The 27149-nt window shown below is 47.1% G+C and overlaps 1 protein-coding gene across 5 annotated transcripts in view; it reads right to left on the bottom strand.

The window, feature by feature from the left end:
• PLD2 (phospholipase D2) overlaps window positions 1-27149 on the bottom strand; it is a 495902-nt gene that overhangs the window by 347580 nt on the left and 121173 nt on the right. For 2 of the 5 annotated variants that reach the window (XM_085638425.1, XM_085638424.1), the window contains exon 1: window positions 19729-20000. The exons of the other annotated variants lie outside the window; for them this stretch is intronic. The gene's annotated coding sequence lies outside the window, so the exon portion shown is untranslated. Of the gene's footprint in view, window positions 1-19728; window positions 20001-27149 lie in introns of those variants that run through there. 5 annotated transcript variants of the gene reach the window in all.

The raw sequence follows: 27149 nt of genomic DNA, 5'->3' as shown, positions 1-27149 counted from the left end.
TTGAGAGTTACAGAATACGCGCTTCATTTATTCTTCCCTAACTGCGGATATAGCTGGAAATATTCGCGCGGTTCATTTACACATCGGCACATCTTGTGTGTTAACAAAATGCCCTTCCACAGCCTCTCTTTTCACTCCCTGTAGTTGTACCCCAGCAAGATGTTCCCACAGTTCACTTTACAGCCTCCTCTAACTCTGCAGCCAGAGACACAAACAAACACCAGCCGCTCTCTTAAAAGAATAAGCCACAATCTGTGACAATACAGAGCCTGACATTTGACCCGTGTCAGCAAATGTGACCAGATACACATGTAAAGGCCTCTTCATTGCTCATTACCCATCCCAACTCCAGCGTGGTTATTTTTAGGGGGAGAGGGGCTGCAGCACCCAGGGCCCACTGTGGCTCTGGCAATGCAAACATTGTCAAAGCCAATAGGTCTGCTGCATTTCCAATCGGACTAAAGCCTAACAAATCTTGCTGCAGTGAAAACACAAAAAACCTGACAACTTTCTGTACACAGGGCAGCATTAAGATGAGGAATTTAGTGGCTGATGGTTCAGGGTACGTTTAAGATGTAAAGGAGTCCCTCGTTCATTACAATGCACAGACGTGGAGTGATACAACAAGCAGCCAATAGGCGAGTGTCTGGGGCATTCAAAGATCATGTACTGCCAAGTTCATCACTCCAACCTCTCCACCGGAAGACTACACAACTCAGCCACACACTACACAACTGAGCCACACAACACACATTACTCCATTCCCACGAGGGCAACCCAGCTCACTGGCCAGACTTGTTGGAAGCAGTTAGCGCCTGACTCCTGACATGCAACAGGCCTCTCCTGGGCCTCTGCGCCTGTCTGAGCAGGAGGACACAGCTAAGGGACTATTACAATCATTTATAAAGGCTCATGGGATGTACTCAGCTGAGAGGCGTGGCAAGGGAAGATGTTTAGGGCCTCGTGGGCCGCGTGCATGTGCAGCACAGACTTCACCCTGCGCTTGCCCGTGCACCACAGACGCCACGCTGCTCACCACAGACTCCACCCAACGCACCAGACACCACCCCACGCATGTCTGTGCACCACAGACACCATCTCACGCATGCCTGCACACCACAGACTCCATCCCACGCATGCCTGCACACCACAGACTCCACCCTGCACGTGCCTGTGCTCCACAGACTACACCCTGCACTTGCCCGTGCACCACAGACTCCACGCTGCTCACCACAGACTCCACCCCACGCACCAGACACCACCCCATGCATGTCTGTGCACCACAGACACCATCTCACGCATGCCTGCACACCACAGACTCCACCCTGCTCATGCCGGCACTCCACAGACTCCACCCTGCACTTGCCTGCGCACCACAGACTCCACGCTGCTCACCACAGACTCCACCCCACGCACCACAGACTCCATTCCCCCACATGCCTACACACCACAGACTCCCCCCTGCGCGTGCCTGTGCTCCAGAGTCCACACTGCACATGCCTGCACTCCACCCTACACTTGCCTGCGCACCACAGACTCCACGCTGCTCACCACAGACTCCACCCCACGCACAACAGACTCCATCCCACGCATGTCAAATAAGTTGGCATAGTTAGGGGCAAAATCAGTCCCCAGGGATGTACCACCCATCTCCCAATTGAATATGCGCTCTAAAGAGAAGCTTTTTGAGTTCTGGTTGATCCCTCAAACTCAGCGGCAAAGGCATAATGCACATAACAAACATACTACATTCCATGCATTTTTAATGAGGAATAACAGTGCAGTTGACATCCTTGTCTTATTTAAGGTGAAAAAGCAGAGCAGATGACCAGTGAGATGTAATAAAGCATTTGACTTCTACCAAGTTCGTACCATTTGCCATGTGCTGATTAACACAGCTGGTAAGTTCCATTATCAGCAACAAAAAGGTGCTGACCTTACATCAAGCTTGAGAGATTAATCATGGTCAAAACCAATCAGAAGCAAGAAACCCCTACACAGCTTTGCATTCTCCCCTGTTTACTTCCCGTTTCTTTTTCCTCTTGGTTTAGATGGATTAAAAATGGGCAATGACCTATGGAGAGGCAAAGGGACCCTTAGGAGAGAGGCAGAAATGTCGGCACTGTCCAGTGATAATTAATACCAGGAGTATAGAAGGGAACAGATTGAATGACAAGACGATCGCTTAAAATCGGCATGAAAGATATCCACACAAAACTAAAGACCCTATATAGAGAAGTGACCGTAAACAAGATCTTGGGTGCCCTAAGAGGCTCCGCTCTGAAGGATCGAGGCGCTCCTGGCCCATGACATTAATTTACAATAAAGTATAGAGAGAGTTCCAACTTCCTGATCATAGATCCTCATATTAGGAAATTATTGTTCAAGAGGGGTCATTTTACTCTTTGTAGTCCACTATCTTTCATGTTTAATCACCCGCGATCTGCTAAGTGTTATAAAAGACATGAATGACAGTAGCCCCCATGAACTCATCTTCACGCTCCCCCTTTAGTGCTTTCAAATAGGTTTAAAATAAATATTTCTTAATCATCAATTATCCATAAAAAAGAACACTAAAACACATACAAATGTCATACAAGCGTCCACCTGAAGATAGCCACAGAACCAATATATAAAGTCAAGTTTTCATGTACATTTAATAAGAAAATCGCTATTGTTTGGTAAGAGGAACTATAATAGAAAAGCAAACTTCAAACAAATAAAAAATGTATTTCTGGCACATGAGTGTTGACAAGCTGTGAATGAACTTACACAGTGACAACAATAGGCAGGATGTTTCCCTGCTGGCACATTATTTCAAAGTTATGCAATCCTCCTGTTTTATGATTTTCAACCATCTCCTTTTTATGGGACGTGGCACCTTTTAGCAGACCATTGAAACCGCGCCTGTTACAAATCTTTGCAGTACATGGTTTTTGGCTAGTGTTCGGTTGCATTAGGGCTAGAATCTTGGCTCTTGTTGTAACAATGAAGAGATGAGAGACTGCCAGCCAGGGGAGGGTCCGCGAGGATGAACCCCCCCAGAGTCCCACAGGCACACGCTGCGGTGTGGGACCCTCTGCAGGGGGTCAATGCCTCTGGTTCAATGCATTCGTGGGTCATGAGGGATTCACCAGGGGGTTGCAACCAAGGTGCGTTGTGATGCGTGCGCAGAGGCAGAGGTACTGCGGGCAGCACTCTTAGTACGTTGGCACAAGTAGATGTAAGTGCGACGGGCGGCCCCCCCGACCTACCTTTATATCCTCTCTGGTTTCACCATAATGGGGCCAAGGTGCCAAACCCACCACACGTGAAAAGGAAAGTTACATCCCCGCAGCCCGACCCTTTGCCACACGAACATACAAAGTGCCTACCCTCGGCTGGCATCAGAAGGAAGTGCTTCTCAAGGGCCTCCACCGGGAGGGCGCCTGTTGAGGAGAACCACAAAGTTTACATCGAGCCCCGTGGGCAGTACTTCAGCTCTTACACCAGGAGCGTACACGCATGCTAAGACAGAAGGGCACACATGCTAAGAAAAAAATCAACAACAAAAACTAGAACGCGAGGGTGAGTTCACGGGTGCGTCATTCCATGCATTCCTCATGCAGGAAGTCCCGCCTTAGAGAAGGGTGCGGTGTGGAAGGTGCGTCTTCTCAATCTAAGGAAAGACTTACACATGTGAACCTGCCCAACAGAAGCATGGCCGCCAAACTTCACAATCTAAGGGGTGAAAATGACTTCTGTTTGTTATATTGATTTGTATAGTGCACTGATCACCTGAGAGGGCATCCAGGCGCTTGGGCAGGGTGTGTGACCCCCGAGGTGCTTATACAAAGAGCCGGGCCTTCAGCTTCATGCAGCCCTCCAGAAGTGAGGAGGAGGCCGTGGTGGGCCGAGGGAGGTCGCTCCATGTCTTGGGTGCAGAGGTAGAATGAGCGGCCTCCGTTTTGCAGACGCACGGAGTGTGTGTGAGGGGCAGTGAGGCAGAGCGTAGGTGTCTGTGGGTTGGTGAAGCGTATCTGGGGCTCTTCAGGTATTCTGGCCCTGTGTTGTGCAGGGTTTTGTGTGTGTGCGTGAGAAGTTTGAATTGGCTGCGCTTGTGAATGGGGGAGTGAAGCTTCGGGAAGGTGTGGTGTGAGGTGGGTGAGGCGCGGGACGTTGAGTATGTCTTCCGGCTGCATTCTGGATGGTCTGGAATCTGTGTAGGAGTTGTCTGGAGATTTCAGAGTAGAGAGAGTGTGTAAGATCCTTTGCAATAATGAGCAGGCGGTAATTGAGAAGTGTTAGTTGACCCCATCCATCAAGCGTCACCCAGAGCTCAGCCTGCCAGGGCTCTCGCCTCCCTTCCCATGCCCTCACCATGTTCTTTGCAACTCACTCCAAATACTCCAGACTACCACAGTGTTGCGGTAATCCAGCCTGCCGATGAGTGATTTCCACAGATCACCAGGCGGACCGTCACGGAATCACTTGAAGGTCTTTCGCAGCATGCGTAGGGTGTGGAAGCAGGCGGTGCAGGCCGTGTGGCCAGGGGCGGTGCAGGCCGTGTGACCAGGGGCGGTGCAGGCCGTGTGGCCAGGGGCGGTGCAGGCCGTGTGACCAGGGGTGGTGCAGGCAGTGTGGCCAGGGGCGGTGCAGGCCGTGTGGCCAGGGGCGGTGCAGGCCGTGTGGCCAGGGGCGGTGCAGGCCGTGTGGCCAGGGGCGGTGCAGGCCGTGTGACCAGGGGTGGTGCAGGCCGTGTGACATGGGGCGGTACAGGCCGTGTGACCAGGGGCGGTGCAGACTGGTTGCGCTGCTGGTAAGTGGCATCACGAGGTGACACATTGTCGCAGAATCAACTCTGTGATTTAAACATCTGCCTAACACGCTCCGGGTTGCACCCAACGTGCCTGTGCATGGCAGGAGAGTGTGGGGGTACTGCAGTCACTTGAGGGGTGTCACAGCCAGGCCCAGGAGAAGGGAGGGGCCTCACCACCTCCTCAAGTGACAGCTGCAGTGTTAATGGTGAGCGTGGGCAGAGCCTAGTCTGAGTGACACAGCCTGCAGGTGGCTGGCTACTTGTGAACTCCTGGCCCCAGGGTACCAGGTGGGGGCTCCTGTCCATCCTAGGGTTCATGTCGTGGCACCCCCGCGTATACCCAGAGAGAGGTGCCCTCCACTCCATGGTGCACATGAGCCCGGGAATATTAGCCCGCTCCATTTAAGGTACCTCTGATGCCCTGTATGCCCAGGACATGCCCCACGCCTTGGTGGGGACTGGGATGAGTGAACTATTGAGAACTTGTAGCGCTCACATCCATGTATACAGTATAAAGACAGGTGGTCCCAGCATACAGTTCATTGAAAACAAAACATTCACATTAATGGGACATAATATAGACGGATGACTCAAAAAAGTTTTTAAGCAACAATTTGCAACAATTTGAAAAAGTAAAACAAGACACTCAAGGGGTCGAAACGTCGACTCAACATCTTTGGCCAATATCGTCAACAGTACATTTTGCACTGTGATTGTTTCTATATGGCATTATTCCGAATTGTCAATATTGTGATTATGATTGAATCTGTGTTCGAAATACGGCATTGACTCAAATTTGAGTGTAATTCAGTAACGTTTACCACTGTGTTCACTTCCTTCCAAATTCTGCACTATTTCACTCACCCCCCATCCTTCCCTTGGGCACTTGTTTTACTTTTTCAAATTGTTGCTTAAAAACCCTTTTGATTCTATTTTGAAAGAATGTAACATGTTCGATGTGATTAAATAACATTCGAACTTTTTTGAGTCATCCGTCTATAATATGTCCCATTAATGTGAATGTTTTGTTTTCAATGAACTGTATGCTGGGACCACCTGTCTTTATACTGTTCCCTACCCAGGTCCCAGCGACTTCATATGGGTTGACCCTTTATGTTCTCCACATCCATGTATAAGCATCTCGGCGCTAGGAACAAGATAAAACTAAAAAAAGTGGGAAACGAGACCAGGGAGATTAAAAGGTTTTACGGATTTCCCACGGGGGAACAGAAGGCCCGGGTTTCATGTGCAATGGTAGAGGATTCCAGATCTGCGACCCAGGACAGACGCGTGGACGTCCTCTCCACGAGACAAGTCCACGCGCGGGGGAAGTCGCTGCAGGGCAGAGCAGAGTTTCTACCGGACCATAACGAGTCAAACAGAGCCAGGGCCGAGTTCTTATATTTCTCTCCGTTTTAAATAGAACTTCTTCCTCTACTGGGAGCCGGTGGGATGTGGTCCTGGCTGAGACGCACGGTCACGTGTTTGCAGTTTGGAAGCAGCGCAGACTGCAGACTCCTCGGAGGCTCGGGCAGGAGGAGCCAGGGAGGCCGAAGTGAAGAACGCTGCAGAGGTGGAACCCAGGCCCAGAGGCTGGGACCGCGCGAGCACTCTGGCTGATGGAGCGCCCAGGGACTTGGGCACAGTGACCAGCGCCTTGAGACCCTCACGGGTGAATTGTGGCGCTTTGTAAATCCCCGATTGATTGGTCGAATGACTCGAGACATGTGTTAATGTCATTGCCACAAAGCAGAACCTTCGGTTTGTGGCCATCTAACTTCAAGACATCATGTGACATCAGTGGGAAAAAGTAGGGGAACTGTGGGCGGAGAATCAGCGGCCGGGAATAACCCCTGGATGGGGTCAGTGGGCGGAGTCAGAGGTGTGGCTAGAAATAGTAAAACATACCAATTTTTAGTATGATTGGCATTTCACGGACCAGTTACAGCTTATAACGTTATTTAATTCAAACAATGGAAAGACATGTTTATTTGAGGTTAAATATATAACTTGTTTACATTAAAATACATTTACAATGTGGGACATGTTTCCAATCACAGAATGTTCCAAATACGCCTATAAGTGGAATCATAAGCCATTTGTCTCCGAGCCATGCAGTTTCTTTCTTTGTAATTCTCCCTTATCATATAGGATGTCTACTGGATCTGGCCAATAAACTGGTTGTAGGAGTTTCATTCCATGTACTAACTCTTTGTATTCCATTTCGTCATTATTTGTGGTTGTGCATCTAGAAACATTTGATGCATTAGACATTGTCATCCTTTTTGGCAGGTTATTTGCTAAGCTCCTAAAGAACTGTGCCCTGTTGATGCTAACACAGCCTTTGTTCTGCTGCAGTCCGACACCAGCAAACTGCGTCCGTTCAGCAGCATTTAATGCCGTTGTAGCAAACAAAGGGCCCAGGTGCATCAGCCATTGATTCAAACACTAAAATCTGCATTGAATGATCGGCCTCATATATGGTCATATCACGCCACTGCAGCCTTCTGGATAGGTCACCCAATTCTGTGAGAGCATCATATAAAATGCCCATATTTTCAACAAACACCAGGGAGGTGAATAAACGGTTTAAGACAGCATATTTTTCCTGCTCAATGTCACTCCTCGTTGAGTCTGTGGAAAATTCCATGATCAGTTTACTAAGTGCTTTGTTGTTATTCCAAACAGCTCTCACGGATCTTTCACTTGAGGACACCCAACGTATATCTAGCACCTTTCCAACTGCAAGAAGTCATACTCCTACCTCCAAAGCACATTCCCCGAGCTCTCTCTGATGTTTCGGAGAGGCATAGTAGGTGGTATATAGTTGATCAAAAAAACTTTGAGCTGAATAATGCCTGCAACTTCTTTACAAACATCACCGACGGCAAGCCCCAGCTTGAGGTTGGCACAGTGCCACACACTCAACTGTGGATACTTCCGTTTAAGAAGAGTTGCCACACCGGATTTCCTACCCATCATGTTGGAAGCACCATCTGTTACAAGCCGAACCAAATGCATTTGTAAATACTCATCAGTAAAACCGTGTCTCTCTAAGCATGCAAGTAAGGTATCGAAGATTATATCTGCTGCTGTGCTCGGCAGCTCAACAAGGTCTAAGAAAAAGGTCAGTGGCTCATCGCGTTCTCAATACATGCTCCTACACAGATAATTAGTGTGGTCAATTTACTAACGGTGGTAGATTCATCTACCATGAGGCTTATTTTTGATTCATTCTGTAGGATACAATGAGTCAGCCTTGACCTCATTGTAGCAGCAATATGGTCTATAACGTCAGCACAGCTGTGATCGGAATACAAGACTCTGACCAAGTCTGCACCATTCATCTTTTGAACATCAATATCCAACGGCATATCAGACAAGCATTGGCATAGCCAATAGGTCTCGCCTTTGGGACCTTATAAGTATTTAGTTATGCAGCACAATATCATTGGTACAACAGCATCAACTGTTGCATGGCTAAACACTTATAAGGTCCAAAAGGCGAGACATATTGGCTATGCCAATGCTTGTTTTGTTATGGGGGCATAAATAACAGGAGGGTGAAGGTCAGTCAGTCAGTAAGTTAGTGAGAGTGAGTGAGTGTGTCAGTCAGTGAGAGAGTCAGTGAGAGAGTGTGTCAGTCAGTGAGAGAGTGTGTCAGTCAGGGAGAGAGTGTGTCAGTCAGGGAGAGCGTGAGTCAGCCAGCGAGAGCGTGAGTCAACCAGCGAGAGCGTGAGTCAGCAAGCGAGAGCGTGAGTCAGCCAGCGAGAGCGTGAGTCAGCCAGCGAGAGCGTGAGTCAGCCAGCGAGAGCGAGAGTCAGTGAGAGAGTGAGAGAGTGAGAGAGTGAGAGTCAGTGAGAGAGTGAGAGAGTGAGAGTCAGTGAGAGAGTGAGTCAGTGAGAGAGTGAGTCAGTGAGAGAGTGAGTCAGTGAGAGAGTGAGTCAGTGAGAGAGTGAGAGTCAGTGAGAGAGTGAGAGTCAGTGAGAGAGTGAGAGTCAGTGAGAGAGTGAGAGTCAGTGAGAGAGTGAGAGTCAGTGAGAGAGAGTGAGTCAGTGAGAGAGAGTGAGTCAGTGAGAGAGAGTGAGTCAGTGAGAGAGAGTGAGTCAGTGAGAGAGAGTGAGTCAGTGAGAGTGTCAGTCAGTGAGAGTGTCAGTCAGTGAGAGTGTCAGTCAGTGAGAGTGAGAGAGTCAGTCAGTGAGAGTGAGAGAGTCAGTCAGTAAGAGTCAGTCAGTGAGGGTGAATGAGAGTGAGAGAGTCAGTCAGTTAGTCAGTGAGTGAAAGAGAGGGAGTCAGTGGAATAGTCAGTCAGTGAGAATGAGTCCGTCTTTTAGCGAGAGTCAGTCAGTCTTTTAGCGAGAGTCAGTCAGTCTTTTAGCGAGAGTCAGTCAGTCTTTTAGCGAGAGTCAGTCAGAGTCAGTCAGTAAGAGAGAGTCAGTCAGTAAGAGAGAGTCAGTAAGAGAGAGTCAGTCAGTAAGAGAGAGTGTCAGTCAGTGAGAGTCAATCAGTCAGTGAGAGAGAGTGAGAGAGTCTGTCAGTGAGAGAGTGACAGTGAGAGTGAGTGAGTCAGTCAGTGAGAGAGGGGGAGAGTCAGTGAGAGTCTGTCAGTGAGAGAGAGTGAGTCAGTGACAGTGAGTCAGTCAGTGAGAGAGAGTGAGTCAGTGACAGTGAGTCAGTCAGTGAGAGTGAGTGAGTCAGTCAGTGAGAGAGAGTGGGAGAGTCAGTTACTGAGAGAGTGGGAGAGTGAGTCAGTGAGAGTGAGTGAGTAAGTCTGTCAGTGAGAGTGTCAGTGAGTCTGTCAGTGAGAGAGTGAGAGTGGAAGAGTGTCCGTGAGAGTGAGAGTCAGTGTGAGTGAGTGAGTCAGTGTGAGTGAGAGTCAGTGAGAGTGAGAGAGTCAGAGTGAGTCAGTGTGAGTGAGTGAGTAAGTCTGTCAGTGAGAGAGTGAGAGTCAGTGTGAGTGAGAGTCAGTGTGAGTGAGAATCAGTGAGAGTGAGTCAGTGTGAGTGAAAGTGTCAGTGAGTGTCAGTGAGAGTGTGAGAGTCTGTGAGAGTGTGAGTGTGATAGTCAGTGAGAGTGAGTCAGCCATTAATGCAAGGCCTTTGCAGTTAGGGTGAGTACTCTAAAGCTCAACTTTCATTGTGACAATGGTTCGAATATAAAACCCGTACATGTTTGCAGAGTTTAAAGATTTGTGGCTATTCCTAATGCTCTTAGGATACTACATTATTAGATGCAAATAAATACATGCAGAACAAACAAAAGAAACAATTATAGTGAAGACTTGAATCCGCATGTTCTGAAACCCTGTAATTTCCCATCTTTCAAAAAAGCACTCGTGCTTGTGCTCATCATTGCTACTTTATATTAATCGATTTCATTTTAAAGTAATTCAATTAAGATAGAGAGACAGCACATCGGATAAGGATTACAACGCACCTGAGAAAACACGTTAATCTCTTATCAAGCCTGGGAGTGGTACGTGCGTGTGCGCGCTTGCGCGTAGTCTTCACTTTTTCAGGCACTGCACTCGTGCTTGTGGCGTGCCGCTGTGCGCTCCGACAAGCACGAGTGCAGTGCTCGAAAGAGTGAAGAACGACGGCTAAAGGCCCTGTAGGCGAGACCAAAAAAAGGGCTCTCATTGATACAAACATGTTTGCCTATTTTGTATGCAGTTCTGAATACACGGCAGGTCTCTTCTTGTACTTTCATTTGCACTCATACAGTCACTCTCACATTCACTCACTTACCCAGTCACTCATATGCCCCCATCACTCACATACCCAGCTACTCACATATACCATTGACACAGGCACTGACTCACTGACACAGGCACTGACTCACCAACACAGCCATACACACTCACCCATACAGCTCCACACACTCACTAACCCATATAGCCACTGACTCACCCACTCACCCATCACACAGACACTCATATAGGTACTCAGGCAAACAATCACTCACCTATACAGAGACTCCCGTACCCACTCACACACTCATACAACCACTTAGACACCAACTGACAGACAGATACAGACATTCACACAACCAGTCACTCACCCATACATTCACTGAGACACCTAATCACTCACTTATACAGTTAGTCCCACACCCACTGAATCATCCAATCAGGCACTCAAACACCCACTGATTCACCAATACACCTTGGTATATAATTTAACACTCAAACATTTTAAAATCACTCACTCACCGGATGATGTCATCAGAGCTGTCATATTCACTGTAAAAACCAAAGGTTAAAGTGGCGTTCTAGTTTGGTGGAAATCTCTGTGACACGTATCATTTTAAGCAAAACAAAGAACACTGAAATTCACCAGCTATGGTTATCTCTAGTAACTATAACGTGTGCCCAAGGGAACGTTAACTTGGGCTCCCGCTATGCACAGTGTTGTCATTTCAAATGTCGGAGTGATGTTATCAATGGTATCATAGAACAGGTCATGGGTGATGTAATATGGGAGGTAAGTAGCAATGCATGACGAGGGAGCAGGTCATAGTTACTTTAGAGCACGAGTTATTGTTAGGGCACAAGTTATTCTTACTTGAGATAACAATAACTGGTGAATTTCAGTCTATTATTTAGTTTTAAATGTTGCATTGTCGCTAACATTTTTACTTAACTATAACGTCACTTTAATCTTTGTTTTTTTTCAGTTAATTTCTAGGGTTTTCTTTTTACCATAAAGTAATATGTTATTACCATACGGGAAGCCAACCCCCCCGCAGGAATCCCTCGAAGCCAACCGCCCAGATATACTATTTCCAAGGTGCAGTGAATATAGGAGCGGCCCCTGCTGCTCACTTAGTATTCACTATTTTTAAATAACTTACTATGGGTGTCCCAGTGCCCGCCTGGGACACGCACATATTATTTTGAGGTGCGCAGCCCCCGTCACAGAGCTTTTGTGTTTCCCGGTGACCCCATCTCCCAGGGCCGATAGGTGTAAAAAAAAAGGGGGGAGTGGCCCACGTGGACTCCCGCCGCAATCATTTAAAGGACCCAGTGACCCCAACCCCTGGAGCAGGTATGAACTTTAAAGGGGGGTGATGCAGCCACCTCCCTTAGCCTTAAAAGGCCCCAGGGACCCAATCCCTCGGGCCACCTCCAGTACTCTGGCCTGGGGAGCCCATCTCAGGCCAGACTAGTCTCCCTGGCTGCACTAGCGCAGGCAGAGAAACAGGTTTGCTCCCGCCTGCCAGGAGCCTTTTTAAATCTCCCGCCAGACAGGAGTAAACCTACCTTCTCAGCCTGCAGCCGCTCAGGCAACGAAGGGATGTCTGGTCTGTCCTGGCGGGAGATTTAAACGTGCTTCTCTCTGGTGGACAAGACTTCTGTTTCCTTGCCCGGTGGATTGTTGTTACTCTGAATTTACAGTTTTTTGGATACAGGGAATCTCACAGAATTCCTTACCAGGCCCTTCCCTTACAGCAATTGTGTTCACATTCGTAATTGTATAGATGCATGCCCGGCGGATGCCAGTTTACGCGCGTTGTATACTAAGTCAACCTCTTGATAACGACTAGAGGCCTTATCCGGCCGCTGGGACCCATGTCGGATTCCTTAGGTGTGATCTTTGTAAAGACAAGTTCTGACAAAGCAAGAGGGCCTTGCTACCTTAATGTGAAAATGGCATGTGAAGACAATAGGCTTTTAAGGGTGGATTGCTATTACACTGGGCTGAAGCCTGTAGGCAGGCCTTTTGTTACATGAAATCTTGCAGATTACTGTAGTAGGCGACGGTTTTGGTATTGGTGACCCAACCGAACAAATTATTGGGAAAGACTGGCAATTCTTATTAGGCTCCATTAGTAAGGATTATAGATTGTTTTGACAACAGTATTATGTACATATTTATAATTTTATTACGGCATACCTGATGTCTACCGAATGGGAACGTGTATGACCAACACTGTAGGTTGGAGTGTGTTAGGGTGAAAAGCCCATGATAAAAGTTATAGACCTGTTTGTTTAAGATGTAAAAGTTATGATAAAGGCAGCAGGCACTATACATGGAGTGTGAACAGCAGACGTTAAAGCCGAGAGGCATTTAAATGTGAATTGTTATTTCTCTATATTAAACCCTACAGATGGATATTTTGTACATGAAATGCCAGATTACCAGAGTAGGGGATGCTTTTGTGTTAGATACAGCCTCTGAAGAACCCTAGGGGGAAACGACTTGCACGGACATCATTCTTGCTAGAATGCCTTTTTTTTTTTTTTTTTTTTTTTTTTTTTTTTGGAAAACCTTTATTTAACAGTATGTGCAGACAAATACGGGCCTACAACCCTCAGGCCGGCCTCGACAAAAAAAAAAGGGCACATCAGCAAGCAATTATACGATTCAGCAGCATATCAGTACAAGCACAAATAGACCAGATTACGTTATACACAATTGTGCCGCCGAGCGCAGGATGATGAGGTTTAAGTTTTATAAAGTTTTGAAATAAGTCCATAGCCACAGGTCTGGAAGGATCCGAATCAGAGCAATGCAGTTAGGACTATAGTGGGCAACGATCATCAGAAGAGTCAGCAAGCATTATCCGTAAGGTAATCAATCGCACTCAATAAAATCAGGATAGAAAAGAAGCATATCACATGACGATCCCCAAGCACTACCCACAAGTTCCCAATCCTCCCCTCGACCCAAGAAATAAGAAAGGAGAGAACAAACGAGAAAGGTAAAGAGTAGAAAGGGAGAAGAGAAAGAGAGAAAAGAAAGAAAGAAAAAGGAGGCCCATAGAAAAAAAAAACCAACAAGGAAATATACCCCCCACCCTACACGCATGCAGAGGCTACGGCCTACCCCCCCTAGCAGTGTGTCTGTCGCCCCAAAAGAGTACCCGAAATGTAGGAGAAGAGAAAGAGAAGAAAAAGAAAAAGAATGTCACGGTTGATCGGAGGAGGGCCAAGGATCTATTCAATACAAGCAAAATCGTTACCCGCGGTCACCCAACCCCAGGCCCCGACCTAACACCCTGCTACATGTACCTCCAACAGTCACAAGTCCCAGTCCCAGCCATATACGTATCAATGTGCAACAAGAAAAACCCCCTTCCTCAGCCTTGGCCCCTTCGAATCTGCAGTCCAACAGAGTCCAATTGCAGTACAGCCAACCTGGACGGGATGGGCCACCATGGAGTCCGTTGCAGCAATCGAGGGGTAAGAGACAAGTCAAACTGGAGCGAAGCTCGATAGTAAAGGACCACAGAATGCGCCACTGCTATGCGGTGGCTAGCACAACAGGGAGCAGGACGATGCATAAATCCCAGAGTAGCGGCCGGCCGATGTACAGGAAGCAAGTCCAGGAGGACGCTCAGAGACGTGGCACCAAAGGACAAAGGAGATGGGCAAAACGGCGGCTGAGGCACAAGCTCCGGCCATACCAAGGGAGCAGGATTGTCAGACTCCTCCAGGGCAGAGCCGAGGAGTACCGCAGCGGGCACTGGGACACGTCCCCCCGTCACCGCCACATACCTCAACTCGGGTGATCCACCGACAGTCGACTGAAGATGTGGCTTAACATGCCGCACTGGAGAATCATCATGGCCAGCTGAAAAAGTCCGATCAAACCGGTCCTCCAAACCAGTGGCAGAGTCGCGGAAGGCCAACCACAGGTCCTCCAGTGCTGCCAGGATGTCGCGAAGCCCCAGCGGTGGATCAAGGATGGAGGGTGCTGTTGCGTCCGCCATCTTAGGCAAGCAACCATCGAGCGCCCCGGGGAGCAAGCCCCCCTCACCAACCATCGGTATCTGGAAGGTGATAAGCTCTCTGCGGGGCCCCGGTGGTGCAGGAAACGTGGAGACAGCCGGTCGTGGAAAGGCTTCAGGGACAGGAGAATCTGTGGTGCAGGGAAACCCACCGGCGAGACCAGGGCTTCCGATGCGGAAGATGGCATCCGCTGCTGTAGGCTGCAACAAAGAAGCGATCCCGGCCCTCTCCCAGCTGGGCCGGGATACAGTATACGGGAGCTGGATACAATGTTGCGAGCGGGGCGCGCTGGGCAGCCGAGCACGAAAAAGGCTGCTGTGAGAATCCCAGCGCCGCGCTCCAGGTCCGGTGTACCGGCTCCTCCCTCTCCACAGCGGCCGCTGCTATCGTTGTCGCCGCCGGCCGTCCCCACTAAACAATGGCCCGGCCGCGACCGCCTGGAAGGCCGGAATGGAAACCGGGGCCCAACTCCGCCGGGGGAGCTCCGTTTTCGACCGGAGTCAAAGTATCGTGGTCAGGGACGTGGCGCAGGTAAGCGTAGGGCTCGGAGGCGCAGGATTCTTGCCAGGATATCGACGAAGGGCGAAAGGGTCGGCGGAGCCGAAGAGCTAGGCGGCCATCTCGGCTGCAGGCTAGGCTCCTCCTGTCTAGAATGCCTTCTTAGCGGTCTGCCAGGATCTTGTAGTCAATTATTAATTAAATAATATTTACACACACACACATATATATATATTTACACACACATATATATATATTCACTGAAAAAACCATAGGTTTCACACATGTTATAGTTAGCTGGACATTTTACTGATAAAAAACCAATGAAATTCCCCCGTTATAGTTAGTGCAGGCAACTATAACTCACGCGACCGTAATCCTCTGCTGATGCTAATACTGTATTTAGACACTTATTTGCCCATGTCTTCTTCCATTAAATTTTAGCTATACATATATTACAAATATTTTTTTTTCATAAAGACACATATGTCATCAGCAGAGGATTACGGTCGCGTGAGTTATAGTTGCCTACAGTAACTATAACGGGGGAATTTCATTGGTTTTTTATCAGTAAAATGTCCAGCTAACTATAACATGTGTGAAACCTATGGTTTTTCAGTGAATTTGCAAGGTTTTTTAAATGCTAATTCCTAACTATAACGTGTGTGAAACCTATGGTTTTTTCAGTGAATTTGTACGTTTTTTAAAATGCTAAGTTACTTTACGCCATTTGTGGCGTGCGCGCCCACTTAACGCAGTTCGTTCCGTGCGCGCACGGTGCGCTGTGCCCTTCGCGCACCGCGTGCCCACGTTACGCTAGATGGGCCATGAACGCACGATGCGCTTCGCGCAACGTGCGCACATGGAGGACATATGATGAGCATCGTTGTGACAGGTAAAATATATGTTTTGTTTTGGTGGGGTGGGGAGAATGTAGATATATTTTTTTTTATTATTATTTATTACCGTACGCGTACGGTAAGCGTAATCGGCGAAATTTTCGAAAAAATTAAAATTGCCTTTTTTCACTTGGGGGATCGTTGGGGACTCCCTCGACATGGCTAGGTGCTTGGGAGCTGTCTAAACAGCCCCTTTACATGTTTTTGCACTTTGTTTTTCAACCCCCTGTCAGAGTGCGAGAGAGAAAATGGCGGCCGCCGCTTCCTGGTTTCGACCGATTCGAATGTTTACTAAGATCGAACGGCCAATCAGAATCGCGCTCGCGCACGTCACCGTACGCGTACGGTAAGCGCACCGTAAGCGCACCGTAAGCTGGCTCAGATATATATATTGATTTAAAGGCTATTTTCTCAGAATCTACTGAACAGATTTACACCAAACCTACAAAAGGCACTTCCTTGACCTGAGGACTACCTCTCTGCCAAATTTCATTAAATTCTGTTCAGCCGTTCGGGCTGTAGCTCTGTCTAAAGGTCCTATGGAAAAATGCATGGGAAAAACGCGTTTTGGGACCCCCCTTTTATCTCAGCCCCCGCTTGACGAATCCCCCCCCCGAGACTTTCAGGGTAGGAGCGGAGCTCAACGCCCCACCTATTTTGAAAATTTCGCGAGGATTCGTCGACCGGCGCCAAAGTTATTCAAAATAGAATGTTGCGGATTTCCTATGGAAACAGGGTCCTAACTATAACTATCTACTGGCGACCGCCAGTAGATTATATATATATATATATATATATCCAGCCAAAGAGTCACGGATGCTCAAGCCTCTTCCAGTGAGGAGTGCTCAGCGAGGTAGCGAACCTCTTAATATCCAAAAACAAGTCCCAGTATACGTATCCCAGGATACAAATGCACCAGAGCTGCCATTCGATTTTAGCAAAGCGTATGTATTAATTTCATACACTGGCTACAAAATAACAAAACCCAACGCGTTTCGGCGGTCCAATCACTCCTTGCTCACGGGTTAGGCATGTGCTTGTATTAAATCTATTTAAAGAAACATAGTGTGCAAACCATGCCTAACCCGTGAGCAAGGTGTGATTGGACCGCCGAAACGCGTTGGGTTTTGTTATTTTGTAGCCAGTGTATGAAAGTAATACATACGCTTTGCTAAAATCGAGCGGCAGCTCTGGTGCATTTGTTTCCTGGGATACGTATACTGGGACTTGTAGAAGTTGTTTTGGGATATATATATATATATATATATATATATATATATATATATACACACACATACATACACAGAGGACGACTCCTGCATGTAGTCTGTTAGCACGCACAAGGAGTCACGGACCCAAGCTTGGTGGCTGAAATTCATTTATTCAATAAGCCTTATGACGCGTTTCGGGCAAACAAAGTGCCCTTGATCACATGCGGAAACGCAGTCCGCTTTCTGTTTTTATATATTTACTTGAACTACACCCGTGATAGATATAAACAAAATACTATCATTACAATGCTTTTTAAGTTGACAAATAACGACTTTGCGCCCTTAACATCTTTGTAGTGATTCATATTCCTCTTGTTTTCGATCAAGGTAGCCATAGTTGAATATACATACATAAAGCGTGATTTGCTGCCGCAGTTATTATGCTACTAAATACAACTCTGATTTGCATAAGAAGAATGGTTTTTACATTAGCATATTATGCTACTGTTTATTAAAATCCTGGTTGTAATTTAAAACCAAAATAATAAATAGATATAAATACATATAAATATATATAAATATGTAAACAGATTTAACAATACATAATTTGTTTGTATTGATTAAAACACAAAATTATAACATGTGCCTGTATCTTATTGCATGAATGCTTAAAAACTTATAGCCGAGTTCACAGAAATCCTGTGATATTGTTAGTTATGCAGCTGGTTACTACTTTTGTATTGAAATTGAGAGGCATTAAAGAATCAGTGCTTATCTTTTCTGACTGTCAAAACTCTATTGGTATGATAGCATATTTTATTAAAGGGCTGGTGCTGCCTTAATTAATTAAAAGTGCTAGTGCTAAAGTGCTTGGAGTTCAGGTGCTAAAATGTCAAGAATGAAAAAGAAAAAAGAAAACAAGAGAAAATAAGGGGAATAGCAGCTTTGATAATGAACTATAAAAAACATTATAAAATCATGTTTTATATATATATATATATATATATATATATATATATATATATACACATACATGTGTAAATATTAAGGGATGTAGCTTTAGGGGTGGCGTTTGGGGTGTTACACCCCCCCCTAATAAATGTATTTTCTAATAAATAGTTGGGGGCAGTTGCTTTCAGTTGGGTATGGTGCGCTGTCTGTCGGATTTCACCAGGACCTTTGACATACACACAGACAAGAATGCACACACTCTCCTCTCCCTCTTTCTGTCCTAAAAAATGCTGGTTATTTTAGAAAATATTGCATTTTCCCACCATGTTCCGGCAGCAGCGTGTTTCCTTTTTTTCTACTTGTGATTTATTTTGTAGAGTTTGTGTGTGTTTCATTGCAGTAGTGTCAGATGGTGAATGCAAGACGGAGTCAGTGGATGGATGAATGAATGAATGAATGAATGCGTGCAAAGTTGAATGACGTAGTGTATGTATGATGGTCCATTGAGTACTTTCACCCACGAATGAAACCAAAAGGACTTTCATTCATAATCCAGATTACTTAGAATTGCCAGTGCTTATTCCATGGGTCACATAAAGTAAAGAGACAGCTGGGCTGTTAAACAAGACCTAACAAGCATTGGCAATGCCAATAGGTCTGACTTTAAAGGAATGTTGTATGGTAATGTGAAGCATTACAAGTAAATACCATGGGAAGTGATATGGATGTGTCTGGATGCAAAGAACTGTAGAATAACATTGGTTAAGATTAAAAGGTCAGGCGACAGTTGAACTTTCAAGCCAGACCTAAACATCCATGTAGGTTGGGGACTGCCCTCACCCATCTGTCCCGCTGCCACTGAAAAAACATCATACGTGTCTAGGTATCTAAGACACTAACAGCTTTACATTGTCACACGTGTGCCCCTGAAAGTTCAAGCTCAGGCAGCTGGATAAATAAACAAAGTGATCAGAGCTGCGTGGAGGGCGAGCACTTTCTTGTGGAAGCACACAACTTCTGTCCAATCAAAACATGTGCTCCGGGCTCCCCGGGCTCTCTAGTGATGCTCACAGGATTGTCTGGCGACAGCTGCGCTGTCAAGCCGGACGATAAAAGCTGCAGTCCAAAGTGTGCAGCTGCCCGTAGACCTGGACAGCCACCAAACGAGACCTCCCAAGCCACATGAGAGGGGTGGATAAAGGACAGGCGAGCCCGACAGGCAGCTACAAGCAGGAGTGCAGGAAGCAGGAGGGAAGCCGTGAGGTGTGGCTGGAACAAGCCTGTGCGGCATTCCAGTATAATTAAACAAACACCAGCCTGTGCCAGGTATTAAAAAAAACAGAAACACACAAAGGGAAATGTATCTGCCAGCAGCCACCCCCCCTCCTCTGTTGACAGCTGGATTCATACTCAGAAAAGAAGCCATGCCACTGCCCTGGAGGGGCACTCAGGTGGCATGTGGAGTTTGGCAAATAAACACAAGTTTGCACAACAGTGTGAGCCCTCACGAGCAGTGGCCGCTGGACACCAGTGTTGAGAGGGACACGGCACAGTGTTGTGCTGGAGAGTTTACCACCTACCTTATTAATGCCAAGTACCACCCGGAGGACCTCGAGTAAAAGGCACCAGAGTGCTTACCCTACAAGTTGGGCTTCACCTCCAACCCTCTCCGTTGCCGCCGGGGTCCAAACTGGAGCCTCCAGCTGCAGTAGGAGTGACCACGGGTGAGACGTGTCTCCACCCTCACTCCTGCACTGGACAGTTTGGGGGGATCCATGCATGCACAGAGGTTTCACTGTCATTTCTACGGATAGCCTTCATGTCTCGATTACTGTCCGGTTATCTCCATTCTTCGGTTTCTCCATTCCTCGGTTTCTCCATTCCTCGGTTTCTCCATTCCTCGGTTTCTCCATTCCTTGTACATTCAGCCCCCACCCCCCCACCAGCACCCTCTGCTCCGGCGTCTCTTCCGCTTTCCTTCTTCCTGTTGGACCGGTCTCTTTCATACACGTGCCAGGAGGCAGCGCCCAGACCTCGTTCTCCTCACCACCTCACTAAGAAGATCTGGGAGAGATCGTAAGTACTGGAGCGAGGAGTGGAGAATCTGAGTACAGGAGAGTAGCGATAAGGAGTCGAGACATTACCTTCTCATCCCCATTGGCTGTGCTATTACTTACTTATTGAAAGGAGACCCAAGCAGTATGACGTCTTCACAAAGAAGTCACGATTAGATACGGAAGGTATACAGCAAAAAACAAGACATATTCTGCCGATGCCCCTGAATTATGTCAAAATAACACTTTTGAAATTCAGAATTATTCAACAGAACTTTTGTGGCAAACATCAGCCCTGACCCCACTACAACCTCTGGAAATTGAAAGCAGGAGCGAGTTAGCCCAGGTGGAGGCTGCACGATTATCAGAGGTCGAGAACTCACCCCTCGACTCAACAAGTGGGTCGGCTTGGGTGCGACCCGTAAGGTCTCGACCAACCTGAGCATAAGATAATGAAACATATCCAAGATCCAGTCACTGGTGACAATGATGATTTGTAACCCCATTTTGCTGAACCAAACTTGGCCCAAAAACTAAAAAATATTCCCAATAGGTAAATGTGGCTGATCTAAGAAGAGATATTTTTCCAGCTCCGTCACCCAATGGGATCTCTGTGCTTCCAGCTCTGAGGCGGGATTGGAACTTGAACCAGGGAGAATCATTTCTCGATTCTTATGAAAGTATGAATTTACCTTAGGAATAAAATCACGGCCTCATCGAAGATCAAATCCATCTTCAAAGATCTTCAAAGACGTAGCAGTATGCCTTAATGCATTCACCCCCCCCCCCCCCCCCCCTTGCAGAGCTCACCCAGACCATGGACTCTGAAGTGCTCACAAAGGATCAGCAGTGAAAGGAACAGGTTTGTACTTTTGGCCTCATGAGATCAAAACCCTCAAAACTCCTCGACACCCAGAAGAGGAGGACGGACCCCCATCCCTGTGCCTGGTCTACCCGAGCCAAGGAATCGGGGAACACGCAAACTCAATGTGTGTTGCCCCCCGACTCAACAACGCATCTGTCCCCCGAGTGAAAGGGTCATGAAACGGAGAGAAGAAAGGAAGGAAAAGTCCTTTGTGCAACTGGCAACAAGACCCCCTGTCTGCAGACTGAATCTCATGTAAAGTACCCATAAACACTGGACTGGCCACACAAGATCCGGGGAGGCGGGAGATATTCTGCGGGAGTGACCACTCACGTACTGTCCTGTCGTCGGGCATGTATTTCCTTGAGCAGTAGCGGGAGTTTCTCTGCTCAAGGCCCAATGTGTCTCGCACTTTACTCCGAGCTTGAGACTGACTCTGGAAATGATGACGCGGGTACGTCATTGCGATTCTTATCGTCCCCCTTTTTCTGAGGTAACACCACATGGCGTAGCCCAGAATAGAGGTGAAATTCAGGGCTCTTTGCACCAGATCTCTAAGAGGGTAACTGGCACCCCCTCTCTTCTTCCTCTCTTCTTCCTCAGAGAGGGTCCCAAATATTTCAGTCCCACCTAAAAGATCCCTTGCCTTCCCAGCTGAGAACTATATAGGACCCCTCCTAGTTCAAGCGGACCATCGAACACCCCAGTAGCGATTAGATGCCCCACGGTGAACGAGTTTCCCAGCAGAATTGAAATCTTCCCCCAGCGTGCTGCTCGTACGTGGCAGTAATCGTGGGGGTGCAGCCTGCGCCAGAGGGAAGGGAAGAGAATTTCCCAGTCTTAAAAAATAAAACGTGCCTCTGGTTGTGAAGAAACTCTGCCTTCTCCATCGAGGGATATCGTGATATTCTTATGCGGAGGCGGGTTGGTTGGGTAGGCCCATCGAGAAGACTTCTGGAGGGGGACTGCATGGCAGCTACCTGCAGGAATCCAGGACTGGCATGCCGATGGATAAGCTCAGGCTGTAGGCAAGGCACAAATAACACCCCCAAACCCCTTCTATTGGACCGCTGGGTTTCTTCTACCGCCTTAGAGCGCCGACACCTGGGGATCAGGGTACGGGCCTTTACCTCCGCCTCGACTTATAGGAGGGTTTATGTGCACAATTCCAACAGCCAATAGATTTCAGCCGCTTTCTGATCTGGATGCAAATGATTGGCTCGAACATCCTCCTGAGCTCCAAGGTGAGAGCGCTTTGGAAATGGACTCGGGAGTGAATCCATTGGTCCCCGTTTTGTCCGATGCTGTCGAACTGTACGCTGATAATGAGGCACACAAGGATGTTTCTGGTCCTACGGACACGTCTCTAGCTTCCAGCCTCGGAATCATGTTGCCGAAACTCCTAGTATGGAACCTTTTAGCTTGTCCCAAAGTGACAATGTGATGGGCATGAACAGTGCTGGTATAAAACGCTACGACACCGCAGCCGTTATTGCCTGGAACGTGTCGGGTCTTCGCTCGAAGATACGGGATCAAGAACGGTTGTCTTTCACAGGTCACTTGTACCCAAGAAACTTGGTTTTCAAAAATGTGAGGATAGATGGGCTCTGATCTTTTTGTCTCTAGCGGTCCCTCTAGTGCGGGTCAGGGGGGCCTTGCTGCCGTGGTCTCAAGAATCTGTTCGTACAGTTAACCTCGAGCCCTTACTATCAGACTCTGAAGCTTTCCTTTACCACAGAGCTCAATATCCTCCTAGTAAATTTTTACTACAAGTTTTATTCCTCACAACCGGTGAATATTGCTGAGGACCTGGGGTCTGTTATCCGATGCCCAATAGGTAGCGAGGGCAATGGTCTTTCCATGCTGTGGGCAGGTGATTTCAATTTCATTAAATGTACCCTTGGAGGGAGTAGGGTGTGTGGGATGGTGGACGGACGGGATTGAGGTGGCTCACTTATCATTCCCCCCGTGGAGAAGCATTGACGAGGATAATGCTGACGAATAACCGATGTTTTGCATTTTAGACCTGTGGCGATTTCGAAGAACGCACTCCGACTTGCGTGGGAAGGGGGAGGGGGGAGTGCTATTGGATATATTCTAGTCTAGCTACCTAGACTCCTATTTTAAGCAAATTGAGATATTGTCCTCTCCCTTTAGTGATAATCGAACAATTAGTCTCATGTTTTCCTTTCTATCCACACCCCCCGCGCCTGCTAGACAGATCGCACCCTTAACTTTCTCTCGTATCAAGGGGTCCGTAGAAGATGTAAAAAGGTAGATCCCTCCAAAATTCACTCCGGACTGGCTTCGACTAGGATTGATGAGTTTATGTATCGCCGAACCGAACACATGGACATTGGGATAAAATTTGAATCATTTTGAGAAAATGTGCACTTCCATCGCAGGGCTGTTAACTGTGGTTAAACCCCGGAAGGCCCGCCCAGTAAACTCCTGGTTTAATAAAGACTGCACTAGGCCCTCAAACTCCTGAAAGAAGCAATTGATAGAGTGCCCCGTGATCCCGGGGAAGTTAGAGAAGCGAGGAGGAATTATACTGATCCGCTTGAAAAACAAAAACATGAGATAAGAACCGAGGCATGGGAAGATCTGGAACGCACTCCCTCTGCCAAAAGATAACGAGGCTTTCTGGGAACTACTGAAACTTTCAATTTTTACTTTTTACAACTCCCTCAGAAACTGACTGTCTTATTTTAGAGCAAGGCTGGGCTTCCCGTTTCCCGAAAATAATCACTGCTGAGCCAGGGGAGGTGTCTTTTGTGGTTTCGCAAAACACACGTCATTAATTGTGAGGATTTGATGACTCGTAGTAACTCAATTACAATTGGGGAAGTCTGAAAAGCTGGTCAGCTCAGCTTCTGGCCCAGATGGGGTGCCTGTCAAGCTTTTCAAGTCTAATCGTGGTCTCCAGGCCCCACTGATAACAAATCTCTTTAGAGCTCTGGTCATTAGAGGACCGGTCGACTCCTCGAAGGAATCCGTGACAATCCCATTTATAAGATAGGGTGATAAAAACGGCCCAGCAAATTACCGGCCCATCACTCTCATCAATTCTACTGCAGAGATCTTTGGGTGAGGGATACTGTGGAAACTGGAAGACTGGGCAAATGAGAGAGCCGTCATTACGGAGGTCCAACATGGGTTTTGACCAGGCTTGGGCACCTCTGAACGAGCTCTCCCTTATACTAAATATGTATGTCAAGGCCAGGAGCGGCGCCATGCACACGGCTTTCATGAACCTCTCCTCGGCCTTTAATGTAGCGGACAGAGATAAACTGTGGGAGATGATGGGTCGAGTTGGGGTTTATCCCCACCTTTTAATGGTTTTCAGAAGGTTAGATCAAGGCTGAGGCTTCGTCTTACACAGGAGGGTAATGGACATCTCCAACTCCGGCTCATCAGGGTGGCAGACAAGGTGTATTTTGGCCCCCATGTTATTTTTATTTTATATTAATGCACTTGATGCATTATTAAGGTCCCTATCCACGGATACTTCCAAAGGGGGCGACTGTTGGATACCCGTACTCCTTTACGCAGACGATGCAGTGCTTTTATTGCGCACCGCTAACGGATTGCACATTTTACTGGACAGGTTCAACACCTTTATGGGTGATCTGAAGCTTAAGGTCAAGCAAAATAAATCTTCTATTCTGATTAGTGACCCCAAAAACACCCGCTCTAGGAAGTTTTTTGTGGGAGGACGGCCAATAATGAAAACATCTACTTTCAGCTATCTGGGGATTTTATTTGGCGAATCTGACCTGAGATCGACTGGTAAATCAGAGGACACAACTTACAAAAAGCAGCTTGTGGGGCACTCAATAGATTTGCAAAAAAATTGGAACCTATCCCCCCGAAAGAAGCAAGTGTCTGTCAATGGCTACGTATGGAGCGGGAGTATAGGGGTACAGACAGTATAGAATACAATTCTGTCCATACTTTTAGGACTCCCTAGATCCACTACAAGCCGGATCACACACAATGAAATGGGACATTTGGTGAGGCGAGCTCCTATCATGCTATGGGTCAAAACATGGTTATCTCTGGATTTAAAATTCACACATGACATTGCAGAAGAATGTTTAAAACAAAGCTTAGGCCACTCCACGGTTAAATTATGTCAAGTTATCCTTGCAAGAATTGGGGCGGACCGACCTGTGGGCAAACACAGGAAACATTACCAGTCTTACCAAGGCGCAGGTTAAGTTGAAGTTCTTAGAATGCAAAGAAAAGCTAAGAACGGGCAAAGCTACTGACATGATAACAGCCGAACATATGTAGCTCTTTCCACGTGCTCTGGTGCAAAGCCCTATCTTTTGTGCATCAGAACTCACCAATATAGATTTTATCTTTCACGTTTTTGTATGAATAAGATTTATCATTATGGGGGGTTCCTAATCACAGGATCTTGGTTCACCTCCTTGCCATTGTGACGGGATTTCTTGCCAAACTACTAAGACTTCCTATTATTTTGCCCACTCTTTGCAGCCTATAGATCCCGATTTTTACGGCCAATCCTTAAAGAGAGGTCTTTTAACTCGCATCTTGAAGGCTTGACTTTCTCGCAGCGCTTAGAGTCCCCATCGATCTGTTTCTCTGTCTTAAATTTTATAATTCAGGACCGAGACTGAGAAAAGGGTACCCACATGAAGTTAAATTGGCGTCGTGAGATATCATGATTTGCTACGATCTGATTTTTTAACTGTAGTTTTACTGTCCTTTTATAATATATATAGTCAGAGAAACACGCACGCATTATGAAGTTCAACTGGCAGGGTGAGAGTTTATGATTCTAAGTGATATTTAATAGTACGTCTTAAGTTTTTATACTCTGTTGTATATAAATTGTCTTTTTTCTGAGCTTTTATGGTCATATATGCGACCGAATAAAGTATTATTATTGATTGATTGATTGATTGATTGATTCCTATTATTAGAGCTGAACCCTGAACCTCCTGTGTGATGTTCTTTAAAGCTCTCAACCCAGCCATCATTTCCCTCCAATTGAAATAGTGGTTCCTTTCTCGGGTTGACCTCTGACCCTGGGGTAACTCACGGCCGCCACTGCCCCCACTGCACTCCCTTCCCCGGCCCCGCCTGCATTTGTAGTTAGAATCTTTCAAGTGGTGAAGAAGAGACCTGCCCTTGATTCCAGAATGAGAGGAACCACCACCACCGCTGCGGTCTCTTTCAAGTCAGTCTTCCTGGAATGGGGGGTCTTGTGTTTTTGGGATACGGATGTCCAATGTTGGAGCCTCTGAAAAATAGGCCCTCCTAAGGAGACAAGCCCAAGGCATAGGAAACAGGCATGCAGTCTAAAAAGAAAAACAGATAAAAAAGCAATGAGGTTGAAACCAATATGCACATTTTTAACCATAAATATAAAAACTACCAGAATAATACAACCAATGTCCTCGTAAAGCCTCCGCCAACTGCTGGTTGGGTTTGAGCCTTATGTAGACGCTGACGTAACCTCTGGAACCATTCTACGATACAGCCCACGCTCTGTGCGGATGGAGATGAGACTTTGGCTAATCTACTAGAAGCCCAAACATCTCCAAGATCTCAACCATTCTCAACGTTTACTCCAGGATCGGTTATTGAGCGTGAGGCGGCACGAAGAGATCATCGGGATGAAGATGAGCTTGTCTTCGTTTTTGGAGCGAGATCACCTTCAAGAGAGCTGGAAGTTTGGTAAAGACCCCAGGAGCTGCTTTGAGATGAAAAGGAAGAACTTGTAATGGCCAGTGCATTCCTCCTCCAGTGAATGTGGGAAACGTCTCAGGAGACGTTGTTATAGGGATTTGAAGCTATGCATCCAGCAGGTCTTTATTTGATACTAGACTAGTGGCCTTTTAGAAACGGTTAATCTTGAAATGCGTGGCTATCAGAGCTGAGGTCCTTCAAGTCTATCACTGCTATCAGAGCTGAGGTCCTTCAAGTCTATCACTAGTCTCAAACTGTCCGATGACGTCTTTAGATGAAACCATGTGGAGTGAGATCCCTGCATCCTTTCTTGAATGGGATCTGGAACACGTGTCTTCTTTGATCCATAGACGGGATGCCCTCTTCAAATGTCCTGCTTTGAGTCTGGAACGCTCCAATGAATGTTTATAGAGTAG

The sequence above is a fragment of the Triturus cristatus genome, chromosome 12 (assembly GCF_964204655.1).
Source record: "Triturus cristatus chromosome 12, aTriCri1.1, whole genome shotgun sequence".
NCBI classification, from domain to species: Eukaryota; Metazoa; Chordata; class Amphibia; order Caudata; family Salamandridae; genus Triturus; species Triturus cristatus.
Note: the sequence above shows the minus strand (reverse complement) of the source record. Positions and strands in the feature narration are given on the sequence as shown.